The sequence below is a fragment of the Otolemur garnettii genome, unplaced genomic scaffold (genome assembly GCF_000181295.1).
Source record: "Otolemur garnettii isolate 467f Iridium unplaced genomic scaffold, OtoGar3 scaffold00104, whole genome shotgun sequence".
NCBI classification, from domain to species: Eukaryota; Metazoa; Chordata; class Mammalia; order Primates; family Galagidae; genus Otolemur; species Otolemur garnettii.
The window spans coordinates 1,280,798-1,300,351 of NW_003852499.1; the positions used below are offsets into that span (position 1 = coordinate 1,280,798).

The 19,554-nt window shown below is 35.8% G+C and overlaps 1 protein-coding gene across 2 annotated transcripts in view; it reads left to right on the plus strand.

Annotated features, from left to right (window-relative positions):
* CD163 (CD163 molecule) overlaps window positions 1–7,748 on the plus strand; it is a 43,018-nt gene extending 35,270 nt beyond the window's left edge. For both annotated transcript variants that reach the window (XM_012809375.2, XM_012809376.2), the window contains one exon: window positions 7,524–7,748. The gene's annotated coding sequence lies outside the window, so the exon portion shown is untranslated. The remainder of the gene's footprint in view (window positions 1–7,523) is intronic.
* Window positions 7,749–19,554: the final 11,806 nt, after the last annotated feature.

A 19,554-nucleotide genomic window follows, 5' to 3' on the forward strand; every position in this document is an offset into this window, starting at 1 on the left:
TATCTTTCCCCCACTCAATGTTTTTAATTCGCTTGTCAAAGATCAGATAACGGTAAGTAACTGGGTTCATCTCTTGGTTCTCTATTCTGTTCCATACATCTACTTCTTTGTTTTTGTGCCAGTACCATACTGTTTTGATCACTGTTGATTTATAGCATAGTCTGAAGTCTGGTAGCATGATTCCTCCTGTCTTGTTTTTATTTCTGAATAAGGTCTTGGCTATCTGAGGTTTTTCAGATTCCATATAAAATGAAGTATCATTTTTTTGAGATCTTTAAAGTATGACAGTGGGACTTTAATAGAGATTGCATTAAAATTATATATTGCTTTGGGTAGTATGGACATTTTAACAATGTTAATTATTCCTAGCCATGAGCATGGTATGTTTTTCCATTTGTTAACATTTTCACCTATTTCTTTTCTTAGAGTTTCATAGTTCTCTTTATGGAGATCTTTCACATTCTTTGTTAGGTAAACTCCCAAATATTTCATCTTCTTTGGTACTACTATGAATGGAATAGAGTCCTTGACTGTTTTCTCAGCTTGACTATTGTTGATATATATAAAGGCTACCGATTTATGAGTGTTGATTTTGTAACCTGAGACACTGCTATATTCCTTGATCACTTATAAGAGTTTTGTAGTAGAATTCCTGATATTTTCCAGGTATACAATCATCTCATCTGCGAAGATTGAAAGTTTGATCTCTTCTGACCCTATATGGATACCCTTAATCGCCTTTTCTTCCCTAATTGCAATGGCTGAAATTTCCATTACAATGTTGAAGAGCAATGGAAACAATGGGCAACCTTGTCTGGTTCCTGATCTGAGTGTAAATGATTTCAATTTAACTCCATTCAATACAATATTGGCTGTGGGTTTGCTGTAGATGGCCTTTATCAGTTTAAGAAATGTTCCTTCTATACCAATTTTCTTAAGTGTTCTGATCGTGAAGGGATGCTAGATATTATCAAAAGCTTTTTCTGCATCAGCTGAGAGAATCATATGGTCTTTGTTTTTTAATTTGTTTATGTGATGAATTATATTTATAGATTTATGTATGTATGTTGAACCATCCTTCAGATCCTGGGATAAATCCCACTTGGTCGTGGTGAAAAATTGGTTTGATGTGTTGCTGGATTCTATTGTTTAGGGTCTTGTTGAATATTTTCCATCAACATTCATTAGTGATATTGGTCTATAATTTTCTTTTCTTATTCGTTCTTTTCCTGGTTTGGGGATCAAGGTGATGTTTCCTTCATAGAATGTGTTGGGTAGTATTCCTTCTTTTTCTATATTTTGGAAAAGTTAGAGATTTTACTGTTTTTTATCAATTTCATTTAATTCTGCTCTAATGTTGGTCATTTCTTCTCTTTTTCTGGATTTGGGATTGGAATATTCTTCCTTTTCCAGTTGCTTGAGTTGTCTCATTAAGTTGTTAACTTCTTCTGTTTCCGTTCTCTTGAGGAAGGCTTACAATGTTATAAATTCCCCTCTTAGGACTGCCTTAGTGGTATCCTGGAGGTTCTTCATTATTGTTTTGTTCCAAAAATTTGGTAATTTCCTTCTTAATCTTGTCTCTGACCCACCTATCAATCAGCATAAGGTTATTTAGCTTCCATGTTTTTGTATGAGTCTGCAGATTCCTGTTGTTACTAAGTTCTACTTTTATTCCATGATGGTTTGAGAAGATGCAAGGAATAATTTCTATTCTTTTAAATTTGCTGAGGTTAAACTTGTGACCTAAGTTGTGATTCATTTTAGAGTATGTTCCATGGGCTGATGAGAAAGATGTGTATTCAGTTTTGTTAGGATGAAATGTTCTGTAGATGTCTGTTAAATCCAAATGTTGGATGGTTAAGTTTAAATCTAAAATTTCTTTGCTCAGCTTCTTATCGGAGGATCTATCCAACACTGCCAAAGGAGTGTTGAAATCTCTGATTATGATGGAGCTAGAAGAAATCAAGTTGCTCATATGTTTTAGAATGTCTCTTATAAGTTGAGGTGCATTCTGGTTGGGTGCATAAATATCAATAATTGAAATCTCATCATATTGAGTTTTACCCTTAACAAATATAAAGTGACCATCCTTATCCTTGCTTAGTTTTGTTGGTTTAACCCGTATTGTATCTGCAAATAGAATTCCAACACCTGCTTTTATTCTGCTTTCCATTTGCCTGGAATATAGATGACCATCCCTTCACCCAAGTCTATATTTGTTTCTTAAGGTAAGATGAGATTATTGTATGCAGCAGATATCTGGCCTGAGTTTTTGTATCCAGTCAGCCAACCTGTGCCTCTTTAGAGGACAATTTAAGCCATTCACATTAACTGAGAATATTAATAAGCCTGGTAGAATTTGGGGTATTGAGGTTTTCAAAAGTCCAGTGGACATTTTTAATCCTTTTGCCACTGTGGAAGTTGGAATTTGATCAAAAGTTTCTGAGTGAGTTTACCTTTATGGTGGAAGATTGCACTGTTCATTATGGAGGACAGGTCTGAGAATATCCTGGAGAGGTGGTTTAGTCATGGCAAATTTCTTCAACATGTGAATGTCATTAAAGTATTTAATTTCTCCATCATAAATGAAACTTAGAGTCTCTGGATACAGGATCCTGGGTTGAAAGTTATTTTGTTTTAGGAGATTAGAAGTCGATGACCATCCTCTTCTAGCCTGAAAGGTTTCAGCAGAGAGATTTGCAGTCATTCTAATATTCTTCCCCTTGTAGGTTATGGTTTTCTTACATCTGGCTGCTTTTAGAATCTTCTTTTTCATATTAACTTTATTGAAGTTAATTATGATGTGCCTGGGGATGTCTTATTCAGGTTGAGTCATGCTGGGGTTCTGAAACTGTCTGCTATCTGAATTTCAGAATCTCTTGGCATGTCTGGAAAGTTCTCTTTCATGCTTTGCTGTTTATTCTTTCCCTCAAGGATACCTATAATTGGTATATTAGTTTGGTTCACATAGTATCATATATCTAAGTAATTGCTCAGTCTTTTAAATTCTCTTTTCTGCCTCTTTGATGACTGAGTTAGCTTGACATCTTTGTCTTCAAGCTCTAATATTCTTTCATCTTGATTTAGTCTGTTGCTGAATCTCTCTGCTTTGTTTTGAAATTTTTTAAATGTCTCTTTAATTTCTTTAAGCTCTATTATATTCTTTCTTATATTGTCTAACACGTTAGTGACTTTTTCATTGATTTACTGATTTTTTTTTTTTTGCTTCCTTTTGCTGGTTTCAACTTTCTCTTCAATTTCATTCATTTTAATTGCCATCATTTGAGTTCCATTTCTGTCATTTTGACAATTTCTTTGTGGTTGAAGTCCACTACTTTAGCTTCATTGTAATCCCTTGGAGGTCTTAAAATGTTTTGTTCTTTTGTGTTGTCAGGGTTGTTTTGCAAGTTCCTTAACTATCTGACTCCGCTTCTCTCAGCTCAGGGCTAATAACTTTCCAGGGCATCTGGTCTCCTTTGCTAGGATTTCTCCTGCTTAGTTAGAAAAAGGGGAGATACCTAGATGGTGCTTTTTTTCTTCTACTCTACTCTGGTATATTGCCTAGTAGGGGAGAGGAGGGCACACTAATTGCCCATAGTACAGTTGTTCTACTTAGTTCTGTTCCCCTGTGATTACCACAGTTCAAGCTGATGGTGGATGATCTTTGTGCAGGATGGAAGGTTGTTCCTTAGATGATTGTAGGAATTTTGAGTTGGTGGCTGGGTGAGACCCTCTCATAGAGTCTGGGCATTGTGAGGGATGGCTTTGCTCATGGTTTTCCCATGAAGGTGACAGTGGCAGCTGGATGAGGCTATTTTGGTAGTGGCCATGGGTGACTACACTTTGTGCATTTGCATGAACTAGGTCCAGGCGTAATGATGGCTTGAAGCTAGGGGGTCCCCATAGTGTTGGACCTCAGGACAATTCCACCAGCTCAGCAGCAGCAGTGGTGACTTAAGGGTGGGGTTTGGGAGTCCAAGGATAATGCTGGGATATTAGGGATGGTGCATCAGGCCTGACAGGAGCTCTGGAGCCACAGGGATGAGCCTTGGGCTCAGGCATAGGGTCTCAGAACCAGAACTGGGAACCACAGAGTCCTCATTGTGGAGGCAACTGTGGAGAACATGGGTCCTAAGTTGTGCAGGCAGGGGCTGGTATCAGTGGCCCAGGAACTATGTAGTTCTTCCTCTTCTCCCATCAGACCCCACTGAAGCAGTTGTCCAAAGCTTCCTAGATGGTACCTGCAACACCTAATGCACTTTCTCTGCTCAGATCCCACAGTATGGGGGAGGAGGGTTCAGTTCCCAGTCACAGGGCATGGTGCAGGTAAGTGTCTGCTCTGCCCACTCATTCCCTAGCCTGGGAGGGGCAATGAAAATTCTATTGCTGCAAAGCCAAGTCCAAAATAGACCTGGCGTCATCAACTTGAGAGCTCAGGATAGCATCAGCTGCAGAAACCTGGCATCAGCAAGCACTAGATCTTTCTTGTGTAGTGCTAGTCTAGTTCACTTATTTCTTGTGCAGTGTCTGCACAGACTCTGAGTAGCTCCCTGATCACTCCAAAGGTCTGTAGGAGTGTAAGGAGCCCCGTCACAACTCAGTGCCTGAAGGGGGAGCATGGCACCTCAGAGTTCTATCCTCCTGCTAATCTTCCCCATATGTAGATGGCCTTCCTACAGATCCCTTTAATCTTGTCAAATGAATCACCCCATCACCTTCTCCTTCACTCTAACTGTCCAGTATCACATCTCTGGGGATTTACAATGTTCTTTCTGAGAAGCGCTATTCATAGGTAGGCATCTACCTATAACTTTTGATCCTCTTCTAGAGAGCAGTGCTCATGGGCTACTTCTTGTCCACCATCTTCCAGATTCTCCATAAAAAGTCTTGCCATTTTTAAAATGCTAAAATCCACCAGTATGTCTGGAAAACTGAAATTATAATTATCATTATATAAATCAATCTAACAAAAATCTAAAGGAACATCAGTGTTTATTTCTAGTGGGAATACAGAGGAAAAGGGAATTTTAAACATTGTTTTTGGAATTTTTTTTGAGACAGAGTCTCACTTTGTCACCCTTGGTGAAGTGCTGTGGTGTCACAGTTCACAGCAACCTCAAACACTTTGGCTTAAGTGATTCTCTTGCCTCAGTCTCCCAAGTAGCTGGGACTACAGGTGCCTACCACAACGCCCAGATTTGTTGTTGTTGTTGTTGCAGTTGTCATTGTTGTTTAGTTGGCCCAGGCTAGGTTTTAACCCACCAGCCCCAGTGTATGTGACCGGTGCCATAACCACTGCTACGGGTGCTGTGCCATGTTCTTGGAATTTTAATGTAGGGTAGCCTTTGGAGAAAGCAATCTGGCTATTTCTATTAAAACAATAATAATAATAAACTTCACAATTCTTTGACCCAACAATTCAACCTCTGAGAATTTATTCCATAAAAATAAAGTCACTAGTATATAAAAACAAATATGCAAGGATTATTTTTGCAGTGTTGTTAATAGTGGCAAAAAACTGGAAATAAAGTGAATATCAATTGATGGGTTAGTGGCTGGAAAAATTGTGGTGTAACCAACTCAAAAAGGGAAAATCCTTCATAAAAGTATGATAATATGATTCTACTTATGTGATCATGTTATTAACTATAATTAAAAATAATTATATACTTATAAATTATACATGCATATATTTATATGCACTATAGTAAACTAAGGAGGATCATGAATAAATTTTGTTTTATAATACCAAGCATATGAATATTTTCTGGTGTGATAAATAATGATTAAACTACTTTTTCTTTAAAGAGTTATCACTTCTGTGTACATCCACCCCAGCAGTTTTGAGATTTTGTGATGTGGGCCATTCTCACCAGGGTTAGATGATATCTCAGGATAGTTTTGATTTGCATTTCTCCAATAATTAGGGACTATAAGCATTTTTTCATGTTTGTTAGCCATTCATCTGTCTTTTTTAAAGGAAGTTCTATTCATCTTCCTTGCCCATTGACATAAGGGATTCTTGGTTGGTGATTTTTTTTTTCTGTTGATTAAATTGAGTTCTCTGTAGATCCTAGTTATCAAGCTTTTGTCCAATTCAAAATATGCAAATATTCTTTCCTTTTGTGTAGGTTGTCTTTTTGCTTTGGTTGTTGTCTTCTTAGCTGTACAGAAACTTTTCAGTTTAATTAAGTACCATTTGTTTATTTCTCTCGTTGTTGTTGCAATTGCCACAGAAGTCTTATTCATAAAGTCTTTCCCCAGGCCAATATTTTCAACTATTTTCCCATGCTTTCTTTGACAATTTTTATCATTTCATGCCTTAAATTTAGGTCTCTTATCCATCTTGAATCAATTTTTGTGAGTGGAGAAAGATGTGGATCCAGTTTCAGTCTTTTATATGTGTATATCTGGTTTTCCCAGCACTATTTATTGAATATGGATTCTTCCCCCCACTGTATGCTGTTGTTTGGTTTACGCTGCTGGTGGGACTGCAAACTAATACAACTTTTTTGGAAGAAAGTATTGAGAATCCTCAAAGAACTCAAGCTAGACCTCCCGTTTGATCCTGTAATCCCATTATTGGGCATCCACCCAGAAGAAAAAAATTCTTTTACCAAAAGGACACTTGTACTAGACTATTTATTGTGGCTCAATTTACAATTGCAAAAATGTGCAAACATCCTAAGTGTCCACCAACACAGGAATAATTAACAAGTTGTGGTATATGTATATCATGGAATACTATTTAGCCATTAAAAAAGATAAATACTTTATATCTTTTGTATTAACCTGGATGGAGGTGGAACACATTCTTCTTAGTAAATCATCACAAGAATGGAGAAGCAAGAATCCTATGTACTCAATTCTGATAGGAGGACAATTAATAACCTAGTACATGGTGAGAGTGTAGGAAGGGGAGAGCAAAGAGAGGGAAGGAGGAAAAGGGGTGGGGGGGGTTATGGTGTGTGACACACCTTTTGGGGGTGGGACACAATTATAACAGGCATTTTATCTAACAAATGGAATCAGTGTAACCTGGTTCTTTGTACCCTTAATGAATCCCCAACAATTAAAAAAAAAAAAAGAGTTATCATTACTGAATAAATACTTCAGAATCACTTGAGGGTGATGTTAAAAAAACATTATTTTAGCTGGGCATTGTGGCAGGTGCCTGCAGTCCCAACTACTTGGGAGGCTGAGGTAAGAGAATCACTTACGCCCAAGAGTTTGAGGTTGCTGTGAGGTATTATGCCATGGCACTCTACCGAGGGCAACACAGTGAGACTCTGTCTCAAAAAAAAAAAAAAAGTTATTTCTTGATCCCACTGTAGTTCCATGTAATAAAAGTAATTCTTATGCATGCCAAAGTTTGAGAAATATTTCATTTATGTTTTTTGCTCACGAAAGTAGTGTGATTTATAATACAAGTGAGTTTTTGTCTGTGGGTACTATAATATAATGCATTATTTTATGCATAAGCACATGAAGAGGAAAATAACATTTTTTATTAATTGCTTTAGTTCAGCCTTTAAGATACCATGGTGAAGACCTGGATGATTGAATGGAGCAGAAATCCACCTTGCTTCCTGATTATAGTTGCATTTCTGTGAAGTTTTTTATTCTAAAGTCCTCACATTCCAAAGACTGCTGCTGAATTTATAAAAATTAAGTTTGTGAATGTGACTACTTAATGGTGTACATAGATTTTCGAGGAGATTAAATAAAAAAGAATATTGCTCATTTGAGTTTATCTTCTCGTTCTTGATTTAATAAATTTCTGAATGTGATTTCTGACTTTTTCTAGGTTTTTATAAGTACAACACAGTATCTTTTATTTGACAGTTTCAATTTGCATACAAGTACTATATATTTCTTCTGATTTGGTTTAAATAATAATTTTCTTATCAAATTAAAATAAATTTATTTTTACCTTTTTTTAAGGAAGGAAAATATGATGTTGAGGGGTCTGTTAATCACATATGTTTAACTCTACAAGTCATGATTCTTACTGGTTCTTCAACTGCTTTTTAGTTACTGCAGTGACATAAAATGCACAAAACTCAGTGGTTTAGTTGCTCATTCCTTAGGATAGTATAACCAAAACCAAAATATATACATCAATTATATATTTTTTACATATAACTATTATAACTTTTATTGTTATTACTTTATACCTATAGTGGTATAAAGTAAGTTTATATATTATAAAAAATTATTTCCCCATGATACATATTAACATAAAGAGAAGACATTTTAAAAATTCAATACTACCAACTTGTTGAATGTTTTCTAATGCAAATTAATTTTTAAAATTAATTTATTTTTAATGACAAATAAAGTTGCATATATTTATCATGTATAATATATTTTGAAATACATATTTACATCATGGAATGGCTAGATGATTAAGATAACTAATATAGGCATTGCCTCATATGCTTATTATTTTTTCTGGTGATAACACTTAAAAGTCAACTTCTCTCAGTGATTTTGAGAATATAATACATTGTTATAACTGTAGTCAGTATATGATAAATCTCTTGAACTTCTCCTATCCAACTGAAGTTTTGTATCTTTTGACCCATATTATTCCAACACCCACCCACTCCCAGCTACTTATAACTACTTATAACTACTATTCTCTCTGCTTCTATGAGTTCCACACATAATGTGGCTTTTTGTGTGTGTGTGCCTGGCTCATTTCACTTAACATAATGGTCTCTAGGATCTTCTCTGTTGTTGCAAATGACAGATGTCCTTCTTTTTGAAGGCTGAGCAGTATTCCACCATGTACACATACAACATTTTCTTTATCCATTCATCTATTTATGGGTACTTAAGTGGGTCAATATCTTGAATATTGAGAAGAGTATCACAGTAAACATGAAAGTGCAGATATCTCTTTGACATACTGAATTCATTGCCTTGGGATATAGACCCAGAAGTGGAATTGTTTAATCACATAGTAGTTCTATTTTTAATTTTTAAGGAATCTTTGCCCCTTTTTCCACAATGGTTATGCTAATTTATCTTCCCTCTGCTTTATGAGGGTTCCCTTTCACCCAAATCCTCACCAACTCTTTTATCTTTTGCCTTTTTGATGATAGCCAGTCTAACAGGTGTGAGGTGGGGAGAGATCTCATTGTGGTTTTAATTTGTTTTCCTCAGATGATTAGTGATGAGAGTTTAAAAATATATATTGTTATTCATTTGTATGTCTCTTTTGATAAATGTCTGTTCTTTTGCCCATTTTTTAATCAGATTGAGTTTCTTGAGTTTCTTATATAGTCTGGATATTAACCCCTTATCAATAAAAAGTATGGTTTTTGAATATTTTCTCCTGTGCTGTAAGTTATACCTTCCCTGTGTTATTTTCTTTGTTAAAGCTCTGTAGTTTGATGTAAATACATTTATTAATTTTTATTTTTGTTGCCGGCGTTTCATATTCAAAAAGAAACATTGCCAAGATTATTGTCATGAAATTTTCCCTTATGTTTTCTTATAGAAATTTTCTGGTTTTAAGTTTTATATTTTTAAGTCTGTCATCCATTTTGAGCTTATTTTCATATGTGATGTGAGATAAGAGTATACTTTTATTTTTGTTCATGTCAATATGCTGTTTTTCTCCACACCATCTATTAAACTTTAATAGATAGAACTTTAACAACATTTATTAAACTTTAATTAGTAATTAAAGAGAATACCCCTTGTCTATTCTATGATGATGGCACCTTCCTTGAAATCACTTTTCCATAAATGTGTGCCCTTATTTCTGTGCTTTCTTTTCTGTTCCATGCTATATATTGTTATGCCAGGGCCATGCTGTTTTGATTGCTACAGTTTTGTAATATATAGTGGAACATATATTGTTGATCACTTCCTTGCATATACACCACATGTAGGCATCAGTGGAGTAGGCCTCGTTCCCTATGTAGACCACCTTCCTATGTTCACTAGTTTGTCACAATCCCTAGGGTGGTTAACTTACACAGGTTCTACTGTATTTTGAAATAAGGTAAAGTGCCTCCAACTTTCTTCTTTTTGCTCTAGACTGCTTTAGCTATTGAGGATCTTTTTGGTTTTGTATAAATTTATGATTATTTTTATATTACTATAAAATGTTATTAGAATTTTGATAGGCATTATGTTGAATCTGTAGATCTTTTTGAGTAGCATGGGTATTTTAGCAGTATTAATTCTTTCAACCCATGAACACAGGGTATTTTTCCATTTATTTGTGTCTTCAATTTCTTTCATTAATGTTTTATAGTTTTCAGTGTACAGGTAGATATTTTACCTAGTTGGTGAAACTTATTCCTAGTATGTTGTCTTTTCTGATGTTATTGTAAATTGTATTTTTTTTAATTTATTTTTTGGAAAATTCATTGTTATTTGGAATATTCATTGTATGTGAATACTTGTATCCTGCAACTTTATTGAATTTGTTTATTAGTTACAGCAGTATTTTGTGGCATCTTTAGGGTTTTATATGTATACAATGGAACCTCTGTAAGTTGACCACCCAAGGGACTGTAACAAACTGGTCAACATGTGGAGGTGATCAATAAGGAACAAGGTCTACTCTACTGATACATATAATGTATGTATGGTGTATGAAAATTAGGTCAACCAAAAGAGAAGATCAATGTAGGGAGATAGTTTTGGCAGTTCTACTGTATATATATTGTATATGTATGTGTATATATATGTTATATATATATGCTATTATATATATGCATATGCAAAAAGGATCAATTTAACTTTTCTTTCAAATTTAGAGGTCTTTCACTATTTTTCTTGCCTAATTCTCTGGTTAGATCTTCTTTTAGTAGTACTGTGTCAAATAGAAGTGGAAAGTGGGCATCCTGTCTTTTTTCTAATCTTGGAGGAAAAAATTTTACTTTTTGTTAACTTTGAGTCTGGTTTTAGCTATGCACTTGTCATATATGGCTTTTATTCTGTTGAGATATGTACCTTATATATTTAATTAGTTAAGAGTTATCTTAAAAGGATATTGAATTTTGTCAAATGCCTTATATGCATCTCTTATGATGATATAGGTGTTATCCTTCTTTCTCTTAATGTGGTGGATCATATTTATTGATTTGCATACTTCTATACCAGGAATAAATCCTAGATGATCATGGTGATAGATACTATTAATATAGTGGTGAATTTGATTTGCTGCTATTTTGTTGAGGATTTTGTTTATTTTTAATAGAAAAGTATTAATTGTATATATTTACAGGGTACAATATGATGCTTTTTTTTTTTTTTGGCCGGGGCTGGGTTTAAACCTACCACCTCCAGCATATGGGGCTGGCACCCTACTTCTTTGAGCCACAGGCACTGCCAAATATGATGCTTTTTGATACATGTTGATAGTGTAGAATAATTAAATCAGGCTAATTAAAAAATCCATCACCTCCCATGTTTATCAAATTTTGTGGGAGAAACATTTAAAATCTACTCTTTTGGGAGCTGTGAAAAATGCACTGCTTTATTATTATCATCACAATTCTGTACAATAGATCAGGAAAGCTTATTCCTCCTATATAACTGCAAATTGGGAACATTTGATCAGTATCACCCTACATTCCACTTTACTCCTCTTCCCCCATATCTGGTAACCATCATTCTTTACTCCTCTACCCCAACATCTGGTAACCATCATTCTACTCTCTACTTTTTTTTTTTCAGATTAATATGATGGTTTGAACTACTAGTTTACACTATTAGGTAAAATAAAAGTTGTAACTGAGCCCCTTAACCAGGAAGTGTGCCATATACCCCTACATTGTGCCAGTTAGGTGAGAGCTCACTGATGCCCTGCTTCTTCATCCCCTTCACTTGAATCTAGTTGTATTTTTCTCTCACATATGCATGTAATTGTTCATCTATTGCTTTCATATTAGTATTTAGTACATTGGATACTTTCTTTTTGTTTCCTGTGATATTTTACTAAGGACAATGTTCTTCAACTCCATCCAGGTTAAGACAAAAGATGTGAAGTTCCCATCTATTTTTGTGGCTGAATAGTATCCCATTGTATATATACTCTGGCTTATTAATCCATTCATGGGTTGATGAGTGAGACAGTGAGGAACTCCAGAATTCAAAGAGGTTGAGTCAGGTGGAAATCCTGCGCAGAAAGCAAAGGCAAAGGTGTGCAGGACCCAGCAACAGAGCCTACATGTGGAATTCCCAAGGGATTAAGTCCACAGGAGATTCTTCCCCATGGAACCCTGTAGTGGTGACCTGGGAGGGTCTGTTCTTTCACGTGCAGGCAGTACTGTGAAAGGAGTAGTGAAAATTGAGGTCCTGAAGGTCTCTCAGGGATACAGAAGCTCACCATATGTCAAAGGGCTGGAAAGAGTGAATTCTGCTACTTTCGAAGAGCGCTGGAGGAGCAGGGTGGGAGGGACCGGTTTGCACTTGGAGCTTGCTCAGCAGGAGGATGAGCAAGGAAGGAGGGGATCCACATCTTGTAAAAGCCCGAGGAAAGAGTGAAGAACATGAAATCCTTCCAACAACTGGCACCCAGGGGCCTAGGTCTGGGGTAACTTCACAGGTGTCAGGGTGGGAATGGCTCCAGCTCTCCCTGCTAGGCTTGGACAGTCATCACTGGCCTGATTCTCACGAAGATGCAGCACAAATGGGCAGATCCTGTCTCCTGCACAGACCCATTTGTGGCTGTGCCCCTATAAATTCTGGGGTAAGTTTCAGAACTTTGGCTCTACTGCCCTCACAGGGATTTAACTCTTGCACAGCTACAACAGCCCAGATGAAAATCAAATTAATGAGGAATATAAAATTTGGTCTCCTGGGAACCACCTAATAACTTCCTGCCCCCTCAACGCAAAAGAGAAAGTAGTTTTTAGGTTTTTTAACTCAGGAGTGCCATCTAGTGTCCATAAAACAGCTATATATTTTCCTCCTTTTCTTTTTCTTTTCCTAACCCTGGAGTGTCACCTGGTATTCATGTGAGATCTATATCTATACCTATATCTATCTATCTATCTATATATCTGTATCTATATCATCTATACACACACATACATATATGTGTAATACACACATATATATGTATAATATATATATACACACACATATATGTATAATATTAAAGTTTTTCTTTTTAAAAAAATTCTCTTGCCCTTTCTTCTCTCTTTTATTTCTTCCTTTTGGAGGGGCTATTTTCCTACTTTTCTCATCTTTCTCTCACAAATTCATTAAACAACAACCAAGATATCAGTTTTTGTTCATTTGTTTTGTTTTGTTCTGTTTTTTGTTTCTGGGAAAGAACCTCACTCACAACTGGGCTGGGGTAATGTGCCACTGGCCTGGCTCACAGTGGCCATGAACCCCTGGGTTTGTGCGTCCCTCCTGCTTTGGATTCCCAAGGGATTGTTAATGCAGGCCCCCACCACAACACATGTATGATTTTTTCCCTCTATTTGGTGGAGGCAGGATGTTGCTCTTCCTTAGCTGGTCAGGAGTCTTATCTGACCTTGGCAGATTCTCCTGCCTCAACCCTTCAGAGTTCTGGGATTGTTGGTGTAGGTCACACTGCCTGTCCTATTACCATCATTATTATTTTTTCTCTTTCCATCTATCTTCTCTCTTTTTTATTTCTTTCTTTTAATATTTCCCATCTTGTTCTTTTTACCTTTCATCCACACACCAAAAGACCACTTTTACATTGAAGAGCACAGACATTGAAGACTAAGGAGAAGGAGGAAGCAAGAGATGTAAGTAGGAAAAAACACACATGAGGAGAAACCAACATAAAAATTCTGGCAACATGAAAATCCAGAACAGATCAACACCCCCAAGGGATCATAAGGCAGTGACCAGGAATGATCCTACCTACAAAGAAATTGCAGAAGTAACAGAAAGGAAATATAGAGTATGGATGGCTAAAACAATGATGGAAATTGAAGGGAAGGTAGAAAACCACCAAATGAAATCCAAAAATTGACCTAGTATATGAATTAAAGACATAATAAAATTAGAAAGAATATATCAGAGCTTAAAGAATTAAAAGAGGAAAACAAGATAAGTGGAAGACAAAAAGAAAGAGTTCAAAGGTGTCCATTTTAGTGTTTTTTCTAAGATCAACCTTAGATTTCATATTTTAGTAACTGAAATCACTTTGTACCAAAAAAATTAGTAGAACCATTATACCATCTGCACACATACAATGAAAATAACTTCTAAAAATGAAAAGCTTGTTGGAGTCAAAGATGGTGGATTAGAGACATCTCTGGACCAGCCACTCTTCTTGAGATTGGGGAGAGAGATTGCTGGAGCATCCTGCCCAGAAAGATTGTTCTGGGGGCACAGTGAGACAGTGGGGAACTCCAGGAACCAAGAAGGAGGTCAGAATCAGTGGAAGACTGGCACAGAAGGTGGGTGCCGGAGTGTGTGCAGAGGCTGGCTAGCACTTTGGAGAAGGGCTAGAGACAGAAGTCCTGTCTTGAAGTTTCTTTGGACTTGGATGCTTGCTAGAGCTGCCTTGGGAGAAATTAAGCAAGTGAGTAAACTTGAATCATGCCCAGTGGCTGGGATTAAACCACTGTGAGGTGTAGAACTTCTATTGGCCTGGTGGCCAGCAAACAGGGTGCCACCATTTGGGGAGGGTCACCAGGGAGGAATAGCCTGCAATGTCCCAGCATGTGGCCAGGTCTTGAGAAGCCACCTTTGGGGCAAGTAGGGTTGCTCCTGTGCCCATGGGAAAGTGCCTTTGTGGCCAAGGGGTACTGTTTGGGAGGTCAAAGCATGACTCTTAAGAAAACTGGCAAGATCTTCAGGCTCACAACTCTTTTGGGATTGAATGCTAGCAAACAACTGTGCCCTGATTGAAAGGACAAATAAATCAAGAAAATAGGACCGGATCTCCCTGGCAATTAGATAGTGGCTTCCTGCCTCCATCTTACACAGTAGAAGCACTGCTTGTTTTATGTCTCATAATCTCAGAGTGCCACCAAGTCTCCAGGCAACATTAAGCGTTATATATCTTCCCCCCCCGCCATGTTCTTGGAGTATCACTTGGGGTCCAGGCAATATATAGAGAGATACATCACATATATGTATCTCTTAATATATACATACACAAAATGAAATATTTGATATTAAAGAAAGTAAAAATGAAAAAAATAAAAACACAACAAAACTAAAGGATTCCATTTTGTTATGGTTTTCTCTGCCCCTTTCTCCTTTATTTCTTTTACATTTCTCTCTTTTCTTTCTTTCTATAGAAATTTTTTTCTAGTTCTCTAATTTTTCATCTGTCCCTCATAAGAATTCTCAAAAACAACTAAAATGTTCCTCTTTTTCTTCATTTTTTATCATTTTATTTTTAAATTTTCTTCATTAGTATTATATTTTCTTTTTTTCTGGTCCATTTTATTCTATTTTATTCCGTATTTCATTTATGAACAGAGTGTTGCTCTGAGGCCTGGAGTGGGGAGCCACAGCATGGGCCTGACTCAAAAAGGCCTTGAGTGCCTGGTCTAGGACATCCTTCTGTCTTTGGCTTTTCAAAAGTGACCTGTATTAGTAGGTCCTCACCATAATACACTGCTGATTTGATTCTATATTTGGAAAAGGTGGAGTTTTGTCTTTGCTCAGGTTGGTAAGGAGCTCCTGACCTGAAGGGACCCACAAATTCCAGCCCACTAGAGATAAGGAGTTATGGGTCTGAATCAATGTGCCCTCTTGAATACCACTATTATTCTTATCTTTATCTTTCCAGATTTCTCTCTTTTGTCCCATTTATTCCTTTCACCATTTTTTGTATTTCTTTCTTCTTTCCCTTCTCATTCTTTATTCTTCATTTTCCTTGGTCCCCAAACCAAAGGTCAATCCAGCACTTAGGCTGAGAGACAAAGTAATTTAAGGAGAAGGTGGAAGCAAGAGAAAAACATGAACAATAGGTGTGATCCCACATCTTATAAGGGTACATATGAATCTCTCTAAATGTAGAATACAAATGTCTTAACACAATAACAAAGAAAATGACATGAAGGTTATGTTAACCACTTTGATGAAAATATTTCAAATTGTATATAAAAACAGCACACTGTACCCCATGACTGTATTAATGTACACAGCTATGATTTAATAAAAAGAAAAAGAAAAACATGAACAAGAAGAAACACACATGAGGAGGAACAAATGCAAAAAATATTCTGGCATAATGAAAAACCAGAACAGATCTACCCACCTTGAGGAATCATGAGGTTGATGCCACAGAGTATCCTATCTATAAAAAATCATGGAAATGGTAGAAAGGGAATTTAGAGAATGCATGGCAAAACAATACAGAGACTATAAGGGAAAGTGGAAAAGCACCAAAGGAAATTCAAAAATTGACCTAAGAAATGAATGAAAGACAAGATGAAATTAGAAAGAATATATTGGAGCTTAAGTCATTGAAGGAGTCACTTAGGGAACGTAAAGATGCAAAAGAAACTATCAACAGATTAGACCATGGAAAAGAATCTCAAAATTAAAGGATAAGGCTTTTGACTTAACTCAGGCATTTAAGGAGGCAGCAAAAAAGAGGGTAAAGGAAGAGCAATCACTGAGACAATTATGGGACTTCATGAAATTTTCAGACATATAAATTAATAGATATTGCTGAAAGAGAGGAAGGATGATGCAAATACATGGAAGCACTACTGGAGAATATCATAAATAAAAATTTCCCAAGCATCAATAAAGATCCACACTCCTTTTAGATGGATATTGAACCCTGGTTCATCTCACCACAAACAGAGAATCTCCTAGATACATTGTAATGAACCTGGCCAAGGTAAACATCAAAGAGAAAATTTTGCTAATATCTAGGAATAAACATAAATTGACTGACAGGGGCAAATCTATCAGCTGAAACTTTTCAAGCTAAAGGAGGGTATTCATCTATCTTTAACCTTCTTAAACAAAACAAATGTCAGCCCAGAATTCTGTATCCTGATAAACTATATTTCAAATTTGGTGGAGAAAGCAAATCTTTTAGTGACATGCAAAAACTGAGGAAATTTGCCACTACAAGATCAGTTCTACAGGAAATTCTTAGATCTGTTATTCACATTGCCCATCACAATGGACCTCCACTAAAGTAGACACCTACAAACTAAAGAACAAAGCATAACTTCTACAATAGTGCAAATAATAAAACTAAGCAAATGGACCTTCACAAAATAAGATGAATAGAATGCCATCATACTTATCAATTCTTTCAATAAATTTGAATGGCTTAATTTCTCTAGTGAAGAAGCACAGGCTAGCTGACTGGATAAAAAAGCACAAGCCAGCTATAATCCAAATGGAGTCCAAGACTATGGGAAAAGGGGAGAGGGAATGGGGTAGGATGGGTGAAGAGAAGGAGATTGTGGGGATCACACCTATGATTTATCCTATTAGGGTACATGTGAATTTGTCTAAAGGTCAAATATAAATGTCTTAACGCAACAATTATGAGAAAGACATGATGGCTATGTTAGCCAGTTGGATAAGAGTTTTTCAAACTGTATATACAAGCAACACACTGTATCCTATGATAGAATTAATGTACACAATTATGATCTAATAAAAAATATATTTAAAAAAAGCACAAGCCATTCATATGCTGTCTCCAGGAAATACACCTAACCTCAAGGTACAAAATAAGACTCAAGGCGAAAGGTTGGAAAAAGATATTTCAGGCAAATGGAAATCAGAAGAAAGGAGGGGATTCCAATTTTATTTTCAGATACAAGTGGATTTAAAGCAATAAAATTTAAGAAAGACAAAAATGGTCACTCTATACTGGTCAAGAGAACAACACTATGAGAGGACATTTCAAGTCTAAATATATGTACACCCAATTTAAATGCTTCCAGATTTATGAAATACACACTAATCTGAACAATATGGTATCTTACAACACCATTGCCTCGGGACTTTAATGTCCTTCTGACAGAACTAGACAGATCCTCTAAACAGAAACTAAATTAAAAAAAAACAAGGGACTGAAATATGACCCTAGAACAATTTGGTTTAATAGACATATAAAGAACATACCATCCCAAAGCTAATGAATATATGTTCTTGCCAGCCCATGGATCATACTCAAAAATTGATCATATCCTAGGGCATAAATGAAACCCCAACAAATTTAAAAGAATTGAAATTGTACCTTGTATCTTTTCTGACCACAAGTGAGTAAAGATGGAACAAAACTTCAACAAAGATTTCAACCCCACACAAAGTCATGAAAACTAAACAACTTCATGCTAAGTGACAATTGGGTCAAGGGGGATATAAAGAATAAAAATATGAAATTCCTTAAGCATAATGATAATAAAGCCACAGGCAACATGAAGCTGTGGGATACAGCAGGAATTGTCCTACAAGGAAAATTTATCATATTAGATGCCCACATTCAAAAACCAGAAAGAGTACACATCAAAAACCTAATGAATCCTCTCGAGGAACTGGAAAGGAAAAGCAATCCAATTGCAAACCTAGCAGAAGTAAAGAAATATCCAAATTAAATCAGAAAGTAATAAAACTGAAAACAAAAGTGTTCAGAAAATTAAATGAAATAAAAGTTGGTTCTCAGAAAAGATAAACAAAATCAACAAAACATTGGCCAGATTAACCAGAAACAGAAAAGTAAAATCTCTAATAACCACAATAAGTAATGGAAACGGGGAAATAACAACAGATATCACAGAGATACAGGAGATTATCTCTGACTACTACAAGAAACTCTATGCCCAGAAATTTGACTATGTGGAAGAAATGGACCAATACCTAGAATCACACAACCTACCTAGACTTAAGAAGAAACAGAACTCTTGAACAGATGAATATCAAGCACTAAAATTGAAGAAACAGTTAAAATACTCCTAACAACAACAACAAAAGAATCCGTGGCCAGATTGGTTTCACATCAGAATTCTATCATACCTTCAAAGTAGAACTGATACCTATACTGCAGAACTTCTTTCAGAACATTGAAAAGAATGGAACCTTTCCCAGCACATTATGTGATGCAAAGATGACCTTGATACCTAAATCAGGAAAGGACCCAACTAAAAAGAAAAACCACAGACCAATTTCACTAATGAATATCAATAAAATTAAATTGAATTATCAATTGAATATGAAATTCAATTATTAATTGAATTAAATTGAATTATCAATTCAATTAAATCCTAGCAAATAGATTACAGTTACACGTGAAAAAATTTGTATGTCATGATCAAATAGGCTTAATCTTAGAGATGCTAGATTGGTTTAACATATGCAAATCCATGCATACAATTCACCACATAAATAGAAGTACTAATAAAGACCATATGATTCTCTCAATAAATGTAATAAAAGCATTTGACAAAATTCACCATACTTTTCTAAAAAGAATGCTTAAGAATATAGGCATGCATGTAATATTTTGTAAATTGATTGAAGCTATCTATGAGAAATCCACAGCAAATATCATAATGAATTATGTAAAGCTGAAAGCTTTTCCAATTAGAACTGGAATCAAACAAGGAA